The sequence below is a fragment of the Canis lupus genome, chromosome X, assembly GCF_048164855.1.
Source record: "Canis lupus baileyi chromosome X, mCanLup2.hap1, whole genome shotgun sequence".
Classification (NCBI taxonomy): Eukaryota; Metazoa; Chordata; class Mammalia; order Carnivora; family Canidae; genus Canis; species Canis lupus.
Window position 1 is genome coordinate 38,468,587 of NC_132876.1, and position 12,359 is coordinate 38,480,945.

At 40.9% G+C, this 12,359-nt stretch overlaps 2 protein-coding genes across 4 annotated transcripts in view; one reads left to right on the forward strand and one right to left on the reverse strand.

Moving 5' to 3' along the window:
- The window catches only part of LHFPL1 (LHFPL tetraspan subfamily member 1), a 54,369-nt gene that overhangs the window by 34,122 nt on the left and 7,888 nt on the right, over nt 1–12,359 (forward strand). The gene's annotated exons all lie outside the window — the stretch shown is intronic.
- The window catches only part of RTL4 (retrotransposon Gag like 4), a 494,612-nt gene continuing 487,151 nt past the window's right edge, over nt 4,899–12,359 (reverse strand). The window contains exons 3-4 of the transcript XR_012026642.1: nt 8,425–8,497; nt 4,899–5,085 (exon numbers count right to left, since the gene is read on the reverse strand). The gene's annotated coding sequence lies outside the window, so the exon portion shown is untranslated. The remainder of the gene's footprint in view (nt 5,086–8,424; nt 8,498–12,359) is intronic.

Genomic DNA, 12,359 nt, shown 5'->3' on the forward strand with positions numbered 1-12,359 from the left:
ACAGTTGCATAAGGAATCCCCAAACTCTGGCACTCCAAAAGTTTGCCTATCACCAGCTAGACCCCAAGACCTTGCCTTTACTGCCTGCCTGCTTGGACTCACCGACCTTTGTCACACATTTTTCCGTAAGCTCTTTCCAGCTTCTCTCTTAACTCAGGCAAATAGAAAGTGAAACTGCCCCTTAGGGCCATAGTGACTGCCCCGACAAGACCTCCAGCCTGCCCAGACTAGCCATCCACTTTTAACTTAACCTCTGACTCGCACCTGTACAGATGGATCATGAGTGGCCTTTAGAATGACTGCTGACTACTTTTATTATAATACTAAAATCTCCACCCAAGGAGGAACCTCAGCCTCATTTATATAACATACAATGTATGTATAGGCACCTTTCCTTAAGGTGCATTTGTGACCTTATGCCAGCCTCTACATACAATGACAAGGCTCCCCTATCTAAATGTTCTTCCTCACCCTAAATAAAGAGAACCCATCCACTCTTGCTTGGGAACTCACAGCTTTGGAAAGCTATTCCCTGTGATCTCTTTATATATTGCAAATAAAATTTACTTTGTGCAACAGCTCAAACCTGGTGCAGTTTCTGACTCACCAAGGAGCAAACTCATGTTGGTTCGGTTATATGACCACCTTCCTCCCACTGCCTCTCCTGTTTCTAGGATCTTCCCTCATGTCTCCCAGTCTATCCTCCAGGTCCCCTGCTGTCCCAGTCCTTGGTCAGTGCCTGCTAACACCCTGGAAACATACCTTACCTGGCTCTCACCCACCAGAGTCATCAGTTGAGCAGTTTAGGGAATTGATTCCCTTTCTTCTTTTTCTCCATTAAATAAGAAGAAATTAACTTGTATGAAACCATAAGAGACCCCTGAATAGCCAAAACAGATTTAGGAAAGAAGAAAAAAGCTGGAGGCATCATGTTTCCTGATTTCAAACTATAATACAAGTCTATAGTAGGCAAAACAGTATGATATTGACATAAAAGCAGATATATACATTAATGGAACAGACTAGAGAGCTCAGAAACAAACCAACGCAAATATGTCAATTAATTTATGACAAAGGAACCAAGAATATACAATGGAAAATGGAAATTTTCTTCAATAAATGGTGTTGGGGGCAGCCCTGATGGCCCGGCAGTTTGGCGCCGCCTTCAGCCCAGGGTATGATCCTGGAGACCCAGAATCGAGTTCCGTGTCGGACTCCCTGCATGGAGCCTGCTTATCCCTCTGCCTGTGTCTCTGCCTCTCTCTCTCTCTGTGTCTGTCATGAATAAATAAATAAAATCTTTAAAAAAATAAAAATAAATAAATGGTGTTGGGAAAACTGAACAACCACATATAAAAGAATGAAGCTGGACAACTATCTTATACACAAAAATTTACTCAAAATGGATTAAAGACTTAAACATAAGACCTGAAAACAAAAACTCCTAGAAGAAAACAGGAAGTTAGGAAATAAGCTCCTTTAATTAGGTCTTGCCAATCACTTTTTGGATTTGACTGGAAAGCACAGACAACACAAGCAAAAATAAACAAGTGGGTCTATGTAAAACCAAAAAAGCTTCTGCACAACAAAGGAAACCATCAACACAATGCAAAGGCAACCTACCAAATGGGAGTCAGTATCTGCAAATCATATATCTTGATAAGGGGTTAATCTTCAAAGTGTATAAAGAACATATACAACTCAATAGCAACCCCCCCTCAACCAGACAATCCAATTTAGAAAATGAGCAGAGGATCTAAATGGTCATTTTTTCAAAGAAGACATACAGATGGCCAACAAGTACATGAAAAGTACTCAACGCCACTAATCACCAGGGAAATGCAAATCAAAATCACAATGAGATATCACCTCACACTTGTTAGAATGGCTACTATCACGAAGACAGAAAATAACAAGTGTTGGTGAGGATGTGGAAAAAAGAGAACTCTTGTGCATTGTTGGTGGGAGTGTAAATTGGTGCAGCCAATGTGGAAAATAGTGTAGAAATTTGTCAAAAACTTAAAAACTAGCATTACCATATAATCCAGGAATTTCATTTCTTGGTATTTATTTGAAGACAATGAAAACACTATCTCAAGAAATACATTCAATCCTCTGTTCATTGCAGCATTATTTACAATAACCAAGATATAGAAACAAACTATGTATCCATTAATAGATGAATGGATAAAGAAAATGTGGAATATGTATAGAATGGAATATTATTCAAGCATAAAAAAGAAGGAAATCTTGACATGTGCAACAATATGGATGGGACTTGAGGGCATTCTGCTCTGTGAAATAAGTCAGATAAAGACAAATACTCTATAACCTATAAAGCCAACCAAACCAACCAGTCATGGATACAGAGAACTGATTGGTTATTGCCAGAGGCAGGGGTGGAGGGTGGGTGAAATGGGTGAAGAAGGTCAAAAGATTAAAATTTCTAATTATAAAATTAGTAAGTCTTGGGGATATAATGTACAGCATGGTGACTACAGTTAATAATACTCTATTGTATATTTGAAAGTTGCTAAGAGTAGATTTTAAAAGTTACAAGAAAAATATTGTAATTATGTATGGTAGAGGATGTTAACTAGACTTACTGTGATGATTATTTCACAATATATACAAATATTGAATCATTATGTTGTACACCTGAAATGAATATAATGTTATATGTCAATTATATCTCAATAAAAAATAAATAAGAAATTAACTCAAATATTTAAAACAGGGGAAAAAACCCAAATACTAATCAGGAAATTGCACTGAAACCTACAATGAAAGGGACCTTGAAGATTAATCAGTGGGCTTATTTACAGTTAGTTAGACCCAATAGGGGCAGGTGACTTTTTCAAGGCCCACAGCAAGGGACTTGGCATGAGCTTCCTGATTCTCAGGCATGATGTAGGTGCTGCTCAGTGGCAATCCCATCCCTGTTTGATGAATGAATCACTCAGTAAGAAGGGGAAAGTCAGACAAAGGCTTTCAACAACAGCTCTGTTAAGTGCAAACTTTCCCACACCTTAATTTGATTAAGTAAATGAAAGATTTAAGCTGAGAAAGGTGTTTTGATGATTGTTAATTAAACTCTGGCCATCAAATAGAGATTTCAACAACTTGATCCCACACAAATAAGTTCTAAGTCCAACATTAAATTAATGCATTTCACTCCACCTCTCAGTTTTCCTTCATCAAGTCTCTATTTTTTTTATTTTTTTTTATTTTATTTATGATAGTCACAGAGAGAGAGAGAGAGAGAGAGAGAGAGAGGCAGAGACACAGGCAGAGGGAGAAGCAGGCTCCGTGCACCGGGAGCCCGATGTGGGATTCGGATCCTGGGTCTCCAGGATCGCGCCCTAGGCCAAAGGCAGGCGCCAAACCGCTGCGCCACCCAGGGATCCCCTTCATCAAGTCTCTAATTGGCATCAACAACAGTGGGAGTCAGGGAAGAAACTCAAGGAAAGATTGTCTAGTGGTAGAATGGACTTTAGCACAGCTGCATCTGAGCTCTGTGACCTTGGGCTAGTTTTTCAGCATGCAGGAGTTTATTGCTACCTCCTGAGGTCATTGTAAAGATTAAATGAGATCACAAATGCAAAACACCTAGTACAGTGTTTGGTATACAGTTACCAGTCAACAGTCATTGTCTGGTATCACCATCATCATTATAATACCAATTGTTGAGATGGAAACGTTCTCATTACAGCAAGGAGACATTACTTATCCCACGATGGCTTAAAAACACAGGATAATAGTAGAAAGACCTGCATTGAAATCAAGCCCTGCCCCTTAGTGGTTGTGCATTTTGGGGCCTGCTATTTAACCTCACTGTGTCTCCATTACTGGGGATTGATAAAAAGAGTTTTCCCCATAAGGTTATTGAGAAGATTAAGTGAAGTGATACATACGTACAAAGCATTTAGCATAACAGCATGCACTAAATGTAACTTGTGTTAGTAGGTAGTGGGTCCAGGTCTTAAGAGCCTTGTAAGGGAGGATGCCCCAGGCTTGGCTTCTGGGAGGGAGGGAGAGACCCACTCCATTTGACAAAGGCCTGCAACAGAGGCTACCCCAAGGCTTTGTGTGTGCTCCCTGTTTCCTCTCTCAGAGGCCCATTTCCTTTGCTCTCTCATCATTTCCTCTCATTCTTGCCAGTTCAAAGCCTTTTACGGTGACTCGAGGTTTGGACTTTATGGGTTCAGTTTCCAGACATTTCCTGTTACCTTTCCTTTCTATCAGTTTCCTTTTTCGTGGACATTCTGTTTTCTTGTGCTCCCTCGCCAGAGCACAATGAGGTGGCTAAATACATTCTCATGTCCACAGAGGGGCAGCAGAGCATGGTAAAAACAGTCCTGGACTGGGTATCAGGACAGCTGTGTTTTAATTTTTCAAAATATGCGTGGGCATGTCACTTCATCAACTTGAACCTTGGTTTCCCTGTTTTGAGAGAGAGAGAGAGAGAGAGAGAGAGAGAGAGAGAGCATTGACCTATACTGATGAGCAATTGGAAGGCCCAGACACCTTCCTAGGTCCTTGGTATGACCTACCTTTGTGATGAGACCTTTGATCAAATTTCATATCTATCTATTGTATTCTTAAAAAAAAAAAAAAAAGCAGAAGAATAGGGGCTCCTGGGTGGCTCAGTCAGTTAAACGTCTGCCTTCAGCTCTGGTCAGGATCTCAGGGTCCTGGGATTGAGCCTTCACATGGGGCTCCTTGTTCAGTGGGGAGTTAGCTTCTCCTTCTCCCTCTGCCCCTCCCTGTCTTACTTGTGTGCTCTCTCTCTCAAATAAATAAATAAAATCTTTAAAAAAAAACCCAGAAGGGTAAACCAGTCTATGTAAGGCAGCCTTCCTAGAGTTGAGGAGACTTTTAGTATCACTTACCCATGGGAGTGAGGTCCAGGCATTGGCTCAGTGAATTGGGAAAAAGCAACTCATTCATCAGGCAGCATCAGCTAGAATGCCCTGAGGAGCCTGTCCTTCTGGAAAACTCGTAGCTCAGGTGTTGCTTAAGGTTTTTCAGTTGTCCTCCCAGCTCACACAAAGAGGTGTTTCCATCTGGAGAAGTTGGGTGAAGCTGGAACAGGCAGGAGGCAATCAGTGAGTCAGGGAGCAACTTAATTTAACCATATATCCCTGGTGCCTGGCACACGCTTGGGTGCTCTCTAAATGTTGCCCTGAGTGAATGGAACAAATTGCAAGGTGGCTCCATTGCCATTTTCCTGTGTGACCAGAACCAAGTCATTTCAGCTTCGTATATTTTTGTGCTTTTTATTGAAATATATTTGACCTATAACATTATGTAAATTTAAGGTGTACATGTTAATATGATACATTTCTATATCGCAATACCATTGACATTGTAGTGATAATTAGCACCTCTATCATATGACATAATTATTTTTTGTAGTGGTTGGAATAATTAAGTTCTAGTCTCTTAGCAAGTTTGATGATTATGATACAATATTATTGTCTATATTCACTATACTGTGCATTAGAGGTCTAGGGCTTATTGATTACTTGTTGCAAGTTTGCTTAAAAGCAACGTCTGTCCTATCTCCCTGCCCCTTTCCAGCACCTGGTAACCATCATTTTACTCTCTGTTTTGGACCACTTTGGCTTTTTTAGATTCCTCATATACATTTCACTTCTGTAAACCTAGTTCCCAGTGACTACGATGAAGATGATTTTATCTCTTGAGGGATTGTTTTGGCCATGAAATGACAAAGTGCACATAAATGTGCTCTATGAAAACAATGCCCTAGAGCTGTAAGGCATAAAAGATGAGAAAACTTTCCTACTGTTAGATTCCTCCTCCCTATCATTTTAGTGACTAAACTTCAGTGCCAATTTTCTCACTGACCATCTTCTATTAAAAATAGTGAAGAATTTCAAGTAATGAGACTCTATACACCCCATGGGATGCTAAGCTATTCTTCATTTTGAACAGAAAAAAAAATGGTGGTGCTTATAAACATTTCTGCCTTTCCTGAAAAGAGCCTGCATGAGAAAAGGGTGCTTACACCTGGCATAGTCGATCCCTAAGATGACTTCCAGCCTGATGACTCCAGAGGGTGGCAGACTCTAAAAGGTCCTCAAAGGGCAGGTTCTCTGTTTTACTTGGCCTTGTTTCCCCACGTAGTGCCTTGCAGAGGGTCTAGCAGGCTCCCCTATTGAAACAGTAAATGCAAAATTGTGAACTAGTTGTCTGTCCAACAGACCACCACGAGATGGCGGTAAAGGCAGGTGAATTCATCGTGTTCTCTGCGCTTTCTCCATCCCGCCTCCGGCCCTCAGGTCAAATAGGGTTCAAGCTTCATCTCCTTTCTTCCATTTCCTCTGCTCAAACTTACTTCTATAAACCTCAGTAAGTCTTCTTTGTTCCCCTCACTTTTAGTGAGTGTCTTTCCCGGGCTGCTCTGGAACAACACAGTATCCTAACCCTTCTCCAAAAAATTAAAAATATATATACATAAACAGAAACCAGTTTTAAATAGGGGTGTCGGTACAGTAGCGCCCATTTCACGGGGCTCTTGTGAGGACAAAATGAAGTGAGGCACCTAAAACTTAGTACAGGGCCTGAACTCAATAAACGTCAACAAGAACTGCCATGATTATTGTTGTTACTCTTACAGGTTAGACTGACCCAGGTTATCTAATAAGTGAAAGAGCTTTCAAAGGCAGGGATCAGAGGGAAAACTGGGAACAGTTCTTGCATATCCCCAGGGCAGTTCTTTGGCAAAATTAGAGTTACAGGGGTGGAAATATATGTCTGTCCACTGTGTTGCATGACTTTCTCAAACAATTTTCACCAAGTCCCACCCAGATGAATTGGGAGAAATTGCATACACATGTATCTTTCAAAAGAAAGCCTGTAAGCACTTCATCAAGCACACTGTAGGTCCTTTTTTCTGTTTTTAAAGATTTATTCATTTATTTGAGACAGAGAGAAATAATAGAAGGCAGGAGCTTAGGGACAGAGGGTCCTAAGCCGACTCTGCGCCGAGTGCAGAGCCCAATGCAGGCTGGATCTCAGGACCCTGAGATCACGACCTGAACTGAAACCAACGGCTGATCACTTAACCAATTGAGCCACCCAGGCACCCCCACACCATAGGTTCTTAATTAAAGTTTGACTTTTCATCTAAAAGTTGGATCAGTTTGAACTAATGATAAGGTCTCATTCAGGTGGTTCCCCACTGGACTGTGCTTTGCAATCACAGGGGCCTCTCCCCAGAGAGAATAATTCTATAGATCTGGAGCAGGGCCTAGAAATCTGCATGTTAAAGCTGTCTCCAGACATTTGTGGGAACTAGTGGACTAACTGAAAAATGTTTAGCTGAGAGGAAAGGGGACCCAGAAGTATTGCTTATTCTGGGTGCTGTGCTGAGTGCTTTATATCATATCATTTGACCTTCACAGCTGCTCTGTGGTGTCACTTCCATTGTGTCCATAGGACTGCTAAAACTCAGAAATGTTAAATGACTTGTCCATAGTTTCAGTTTGTAAATAACAGGTCATGGTTGCAAATACCATTCTCTGCCATCCTCATGTTCATGTGCCATATGACTTCCTGGGCACACATGGACCTGGCCCAGTCTCAACTCTCTGGCTAAGTGGCAATCTTTATCATATACTTATCTGTCTGCTCAATGACTTTCTCTATAATGACATTCCTGCCAAAGGATGAATGAATAAAACAAATAAAAAAGGATTAAATGAAATAATGGATAGAATAGGTGCCTTGTAAATTGTAAAATGCTATACACATATCGGGTGGTATTATTTGTGGCATTGATTGTTACCCAGACATATTGGGCCCAAGGAGAGCATTTAGGGTCTATATCTATTGGCCAATGGAACATGGATATAAATAGCTGATGTTCAAACCTGGTCTTGCAGATATGGGGCTAAGTCAATGGCTAGAATGAGGGTGCACCTGCTCCTGAATCTTGAGGTGTATCGGCTTGCCTGGTCTGATATTCTAGCATTAATAAGAATTCGAAGATTCTGGCAGAAATATATAAAAGTAGAGCAGTGATGTGGCATGCTGCAGGAGGTGAGGACATGTGTGCCCTTGCTCCTTCCTCTTTTTGGACTCCATCTTTGCAGTAGAGGATGCAGCGGCTGCTGTTCAGTCTTGCTGGAGGACATCAGTCCAGAAGATCAAGTCTTGATCCTGACAGGCATATCCCCTAGAGGATGAGGCTATCCTGGGTCAGTGTGGAGTGGAGGCTCTGATCACCCTGGAAGTAGCAGGCCGCATACTTGGAGGTGAAGTCCATGGTTCCCTGGCCCATGTTGGGAAAGTAAGAAGGCAAACTCCCAAGGTGGCCAAATAGGGGAAACAGAAGAAGACAAGCTGAGCCAAGCGGAGGCTGCAGTGCAACTGGCACTTTGTCAATGTTGTACCCACCTTTGGCAAGAAAAAGGGCCTCCATGCCAACTCTTAAGTCCATTATAATCCTGGCTTTCCCCAATAAAGCGACCTAGTCCAGTCAGAAAAAAAAGTATATAACAGTCACTCAGTAAGCATATTATGGACACTTACCATATATAAGATACTGAATGAGACACTGTACATTATTTTAAGAATTGAAACACATAGTCTTCAAGAAGCTTTGAGGAGACATTTTATATATATATAAATATTTATTTTTAATATATCTATACATATTTAATATTTATTAAATATATATTTTATATAATTTACATATTTAACATATATTATACATATATATACACACTGCATAGCATTATAGCATTTTAAGAATTGAAAAACATAGTCTTCAAGAAGCTTTGAGGAGACATTTTATATATATAAATATATATAAATATATATATACATATATAGACATTTATTAAATACAACTATAATAATTTTAATCCCAAACCATAATGATATCAATCATCAGAAGTATTAAATACTGCTAAAGCACTTGAGAACTCTAGAATCCATTTTCTTTCTCTTATCAATCTTTTTCATCTATTTTATAGAAAAAAAACTCTGACTTTCTCCATATTCCTGAAGATACTCCACACCACTTTCTTGGTCCATCTCACATTCTGTGGCCAAAGTGATCTTTCAAAAATGCAAATCTGGTGTTATTCTTTAGCAATGGTTCCCCATTGCCTACAGGAAAAGGATTCGGGAAGCATGGTCTATAGGGACCTTGGCCATCACTTCCACTAACACTCAAGCTCCTCCTCTTGCCCCATCGCCCTGAAAATACCACATTCTTTCAAACCTTTGCAACTTTGCATGTGTTCTTCCATTGTTAGGAATACTCTTCTCTTCCTCAGTGAGCTAACTTCCTACTTTTTCTTGATAACTCCTTGCCCCCTTAGAACTGAACTTGATGCCCCTCATCTGTGTCATTGTATTGCTCTATGTCACAGCACTTATCACACTAAGTCTGTTTACTTGCTCCACTTCTGTCTCTGGCTCCCTTTTACTCAATCTAGTTTGTTGATCTTACCTATGTGAGAACAATGTATTTAAAGAGCTTACCACGGTGACTTTATTAACTGAAAAAGTTCAAGTGGATGCAATCAGAAATCTATTGAGCAGATGCTAGAGGAGAGGGGCCAATTTCTAAGAGGCCAAGTATCTTACAGAGTACATGCTGAGTCAAGCAGGTCCAGAACTTGGTTTTTTACTAGTCTCTTTGAGGAAAGTACTTGTCTTAGTCTGTTTGGACTGTTGTAAGAGATGCCAAAGACTGAATGATGTATAAACAACAAATATTTTTCTCATAGTTCTGGAGGCTAAGAAGTCCAAGGTCAGGGTGCCAGCAGATTTAGTGTCTGGTGAATTCTTTCTTCCTGATTCATATGTGGCAGTTTCTTGCTGTGTCTTCACATGGCAGAAGGGGGAAGGGAGTTCACTGGGGTCTCTTTTATAAGGGCACTAATACTATTTATTAAGCCTTCACCCTCATGACCTAAGTGTCATGAGGTGTCCCAAAGGCTCCACTTCCACATACATTCACATTGGGCATTAGGGTTTAACACATGAGTTTTGGGGAGATGCAAACATTCAGTCTATAGCAATTTCCAAATCTCTTCTGAAATGCTGTTGCAAGTGTAGTTTGATGAGCTATAAAAAGAACAACATAGAGTGACATGAAGGTTTATTCAGGGGCGAGTGGGGGACAATCTCGAAAGACCCAGAAGCACAATTTAAGTTGACCTGAGACATGCTTCCTTGCCTTTATCCCCCATTGAAGAGAAAAGATGATTGGAGTAACTAAACCTCAGGATAGCTATGTAAGAAATAACATAAATAGGAAAGACTGGTTGACAACATACAAGGATGAGTCAGAAGCAAATGCTTACTAGTGCTGGGGAAGGTTTCAATGGCAGGGTTCAATTTTTTTGGCAAAGTGTAAGAGAAAACAATCAACCATATCAAGGCATCTCTGTCACCATGAGGATTTGGCTCTTTATTGAGTGCTACCCTGACTTTCTAGCAAGTAGCTAGAAACAGTGGCTACTAACAAAAACATGGTTACCTGAATTACTGAAGTTTTTCAAAGGATTTTTTTTTGTTTTGCCTTTTTCTCTGGCAAGGGAGCCTAACAGGCTTCTGGAATCTTCAGTGGGTTCTGGGCCTCCAGTCTGGTCTTCTGTTGATACTCATGCTTAGCCTGGAGAGTGAGAAGAGAGCTATCCTCATGGTTTTGGCTATCTTTTCACTGGGGGCTACAGTGGGGTGGGGGTGGGGAAAGGGTGTTTGGCAATTGTCCTTGAATTCATTGGCTTTGCTTTATTTTTTACAATTATTCATCCATCCTGAACCTAGCAGAGAAAGTTCTCTCTTCATTTAGCTTGGCTGCATTGAAAATATTTTTATGCTGCTACCTATGGAGACCCTATAGAACAGATGGGACCCTCTGAACAGATGGGACCACCAGCTTCTTCCAAACCCTTGCTGCCTGCTTAATACAAAATGCAAGTCCCCATGGCAAAAATATGTTGAATAAGCAAATAGCAACCCTATCCTCCCCCCCCCCCACCATACACACCAAACAACAATTTGGGAGGTGGGTTGCAGCCCTGGTTTCATAAGCTCAGATGGTGCTACAGTGATGAGAGGAGCAGCTGATTTTCCTGAGCTGGGTCTGCTCTGGAAAAAAACTCCATCTTTATTAAGAAGAGGTCTGTTGAAGAGCTCAACCTCTCCACTCTGTCCCTAGGTACCAGATTCTCTAGTGTTCTAATCTTATACTAAGGTTTTCTAAGCAAACTCTCCCTGCCTTTCTTTTCTTCTTCTTCCACCTACTCCATTGACTCTCCCTTAGATTCTTTCTTCTGTAGATCTCTCTCTAGTTCTTCTTCTTTCCCTCCATAGAATTCCAAAGGAATCTGAGGTATCTCTCTGTAGCTGAGGTAACTGCTCTCAGGGCCAGTGCAGGCAGCCTGGTTTGAAATGATGAAGGCTGTGAAGGCCCCTCAGGTGGCTCCTAGACAGACATCTCTGCATATCTGTTCCATCTACTCTGGAAGGTGAAGTTGAGGGCAATATTCTGGTTCCCACTGCAGATCCTCCTCCATCCTTGGGGTCACTTCTTCCTTTATTTTGCCTCTGAGGCCAGAGCAATGTCTCTCAAGTGCCCTGATTATTGGAGTATATAAGATGATAAAACAATATTAGTATTGTTCTTTTTGCATTCTACCTGAACTACCTCCCCAAATCCTGACGACATGAGTTCCTAGAATTTGGATGTCATCTTTGTATGGGAATATAGTCTACAGTCCACACCCCAAAGCTGTTTACATTGTTAAACAGCTTTATCCTTCTTGCCCTACCCCAAAGCTCCAAGCTACTTCACAGTCCTCATCCCCTCCACCAGCCTCTTTCTTACTACATATCCAGGGCTCCTGACCTCTGATCCTGGGTCACAGCATGCCTTTTCCTAGAGTATTAGCTCCTAGAATTAGACTTTTGGTAACACTTTCATCAAATCAAAACGTCATATTATCCGAAAATTCCATTTAATCTAGGCTAGTCAGTGTTGGAAGTGTTAGTGGTCATTATGTACTTGCTACATCCTTGCTTCTCTGTCTCTTCCTCCAAACTTTCAGGGGCCTAGACTTCTATCAGATGATTTTCTAAAAAGGAATACTTGAAAAACCCAAAAGACAGACTTACTTCATTTATTTTATTTTTATTTTATTTTTGTACTTCATTTTTTTAAATGAGGACTTTAATAAAGCAATTTCAGATTCATAGCAAACTTGAGGGGAAGGTGCAGAGATTTCCCATATGCCCCCTGCCCCTACACATGCATAGCCTCTCCCTTTATCAACATCCTCCACCAGAGTGGTATACTTCTCACAACTGATCAG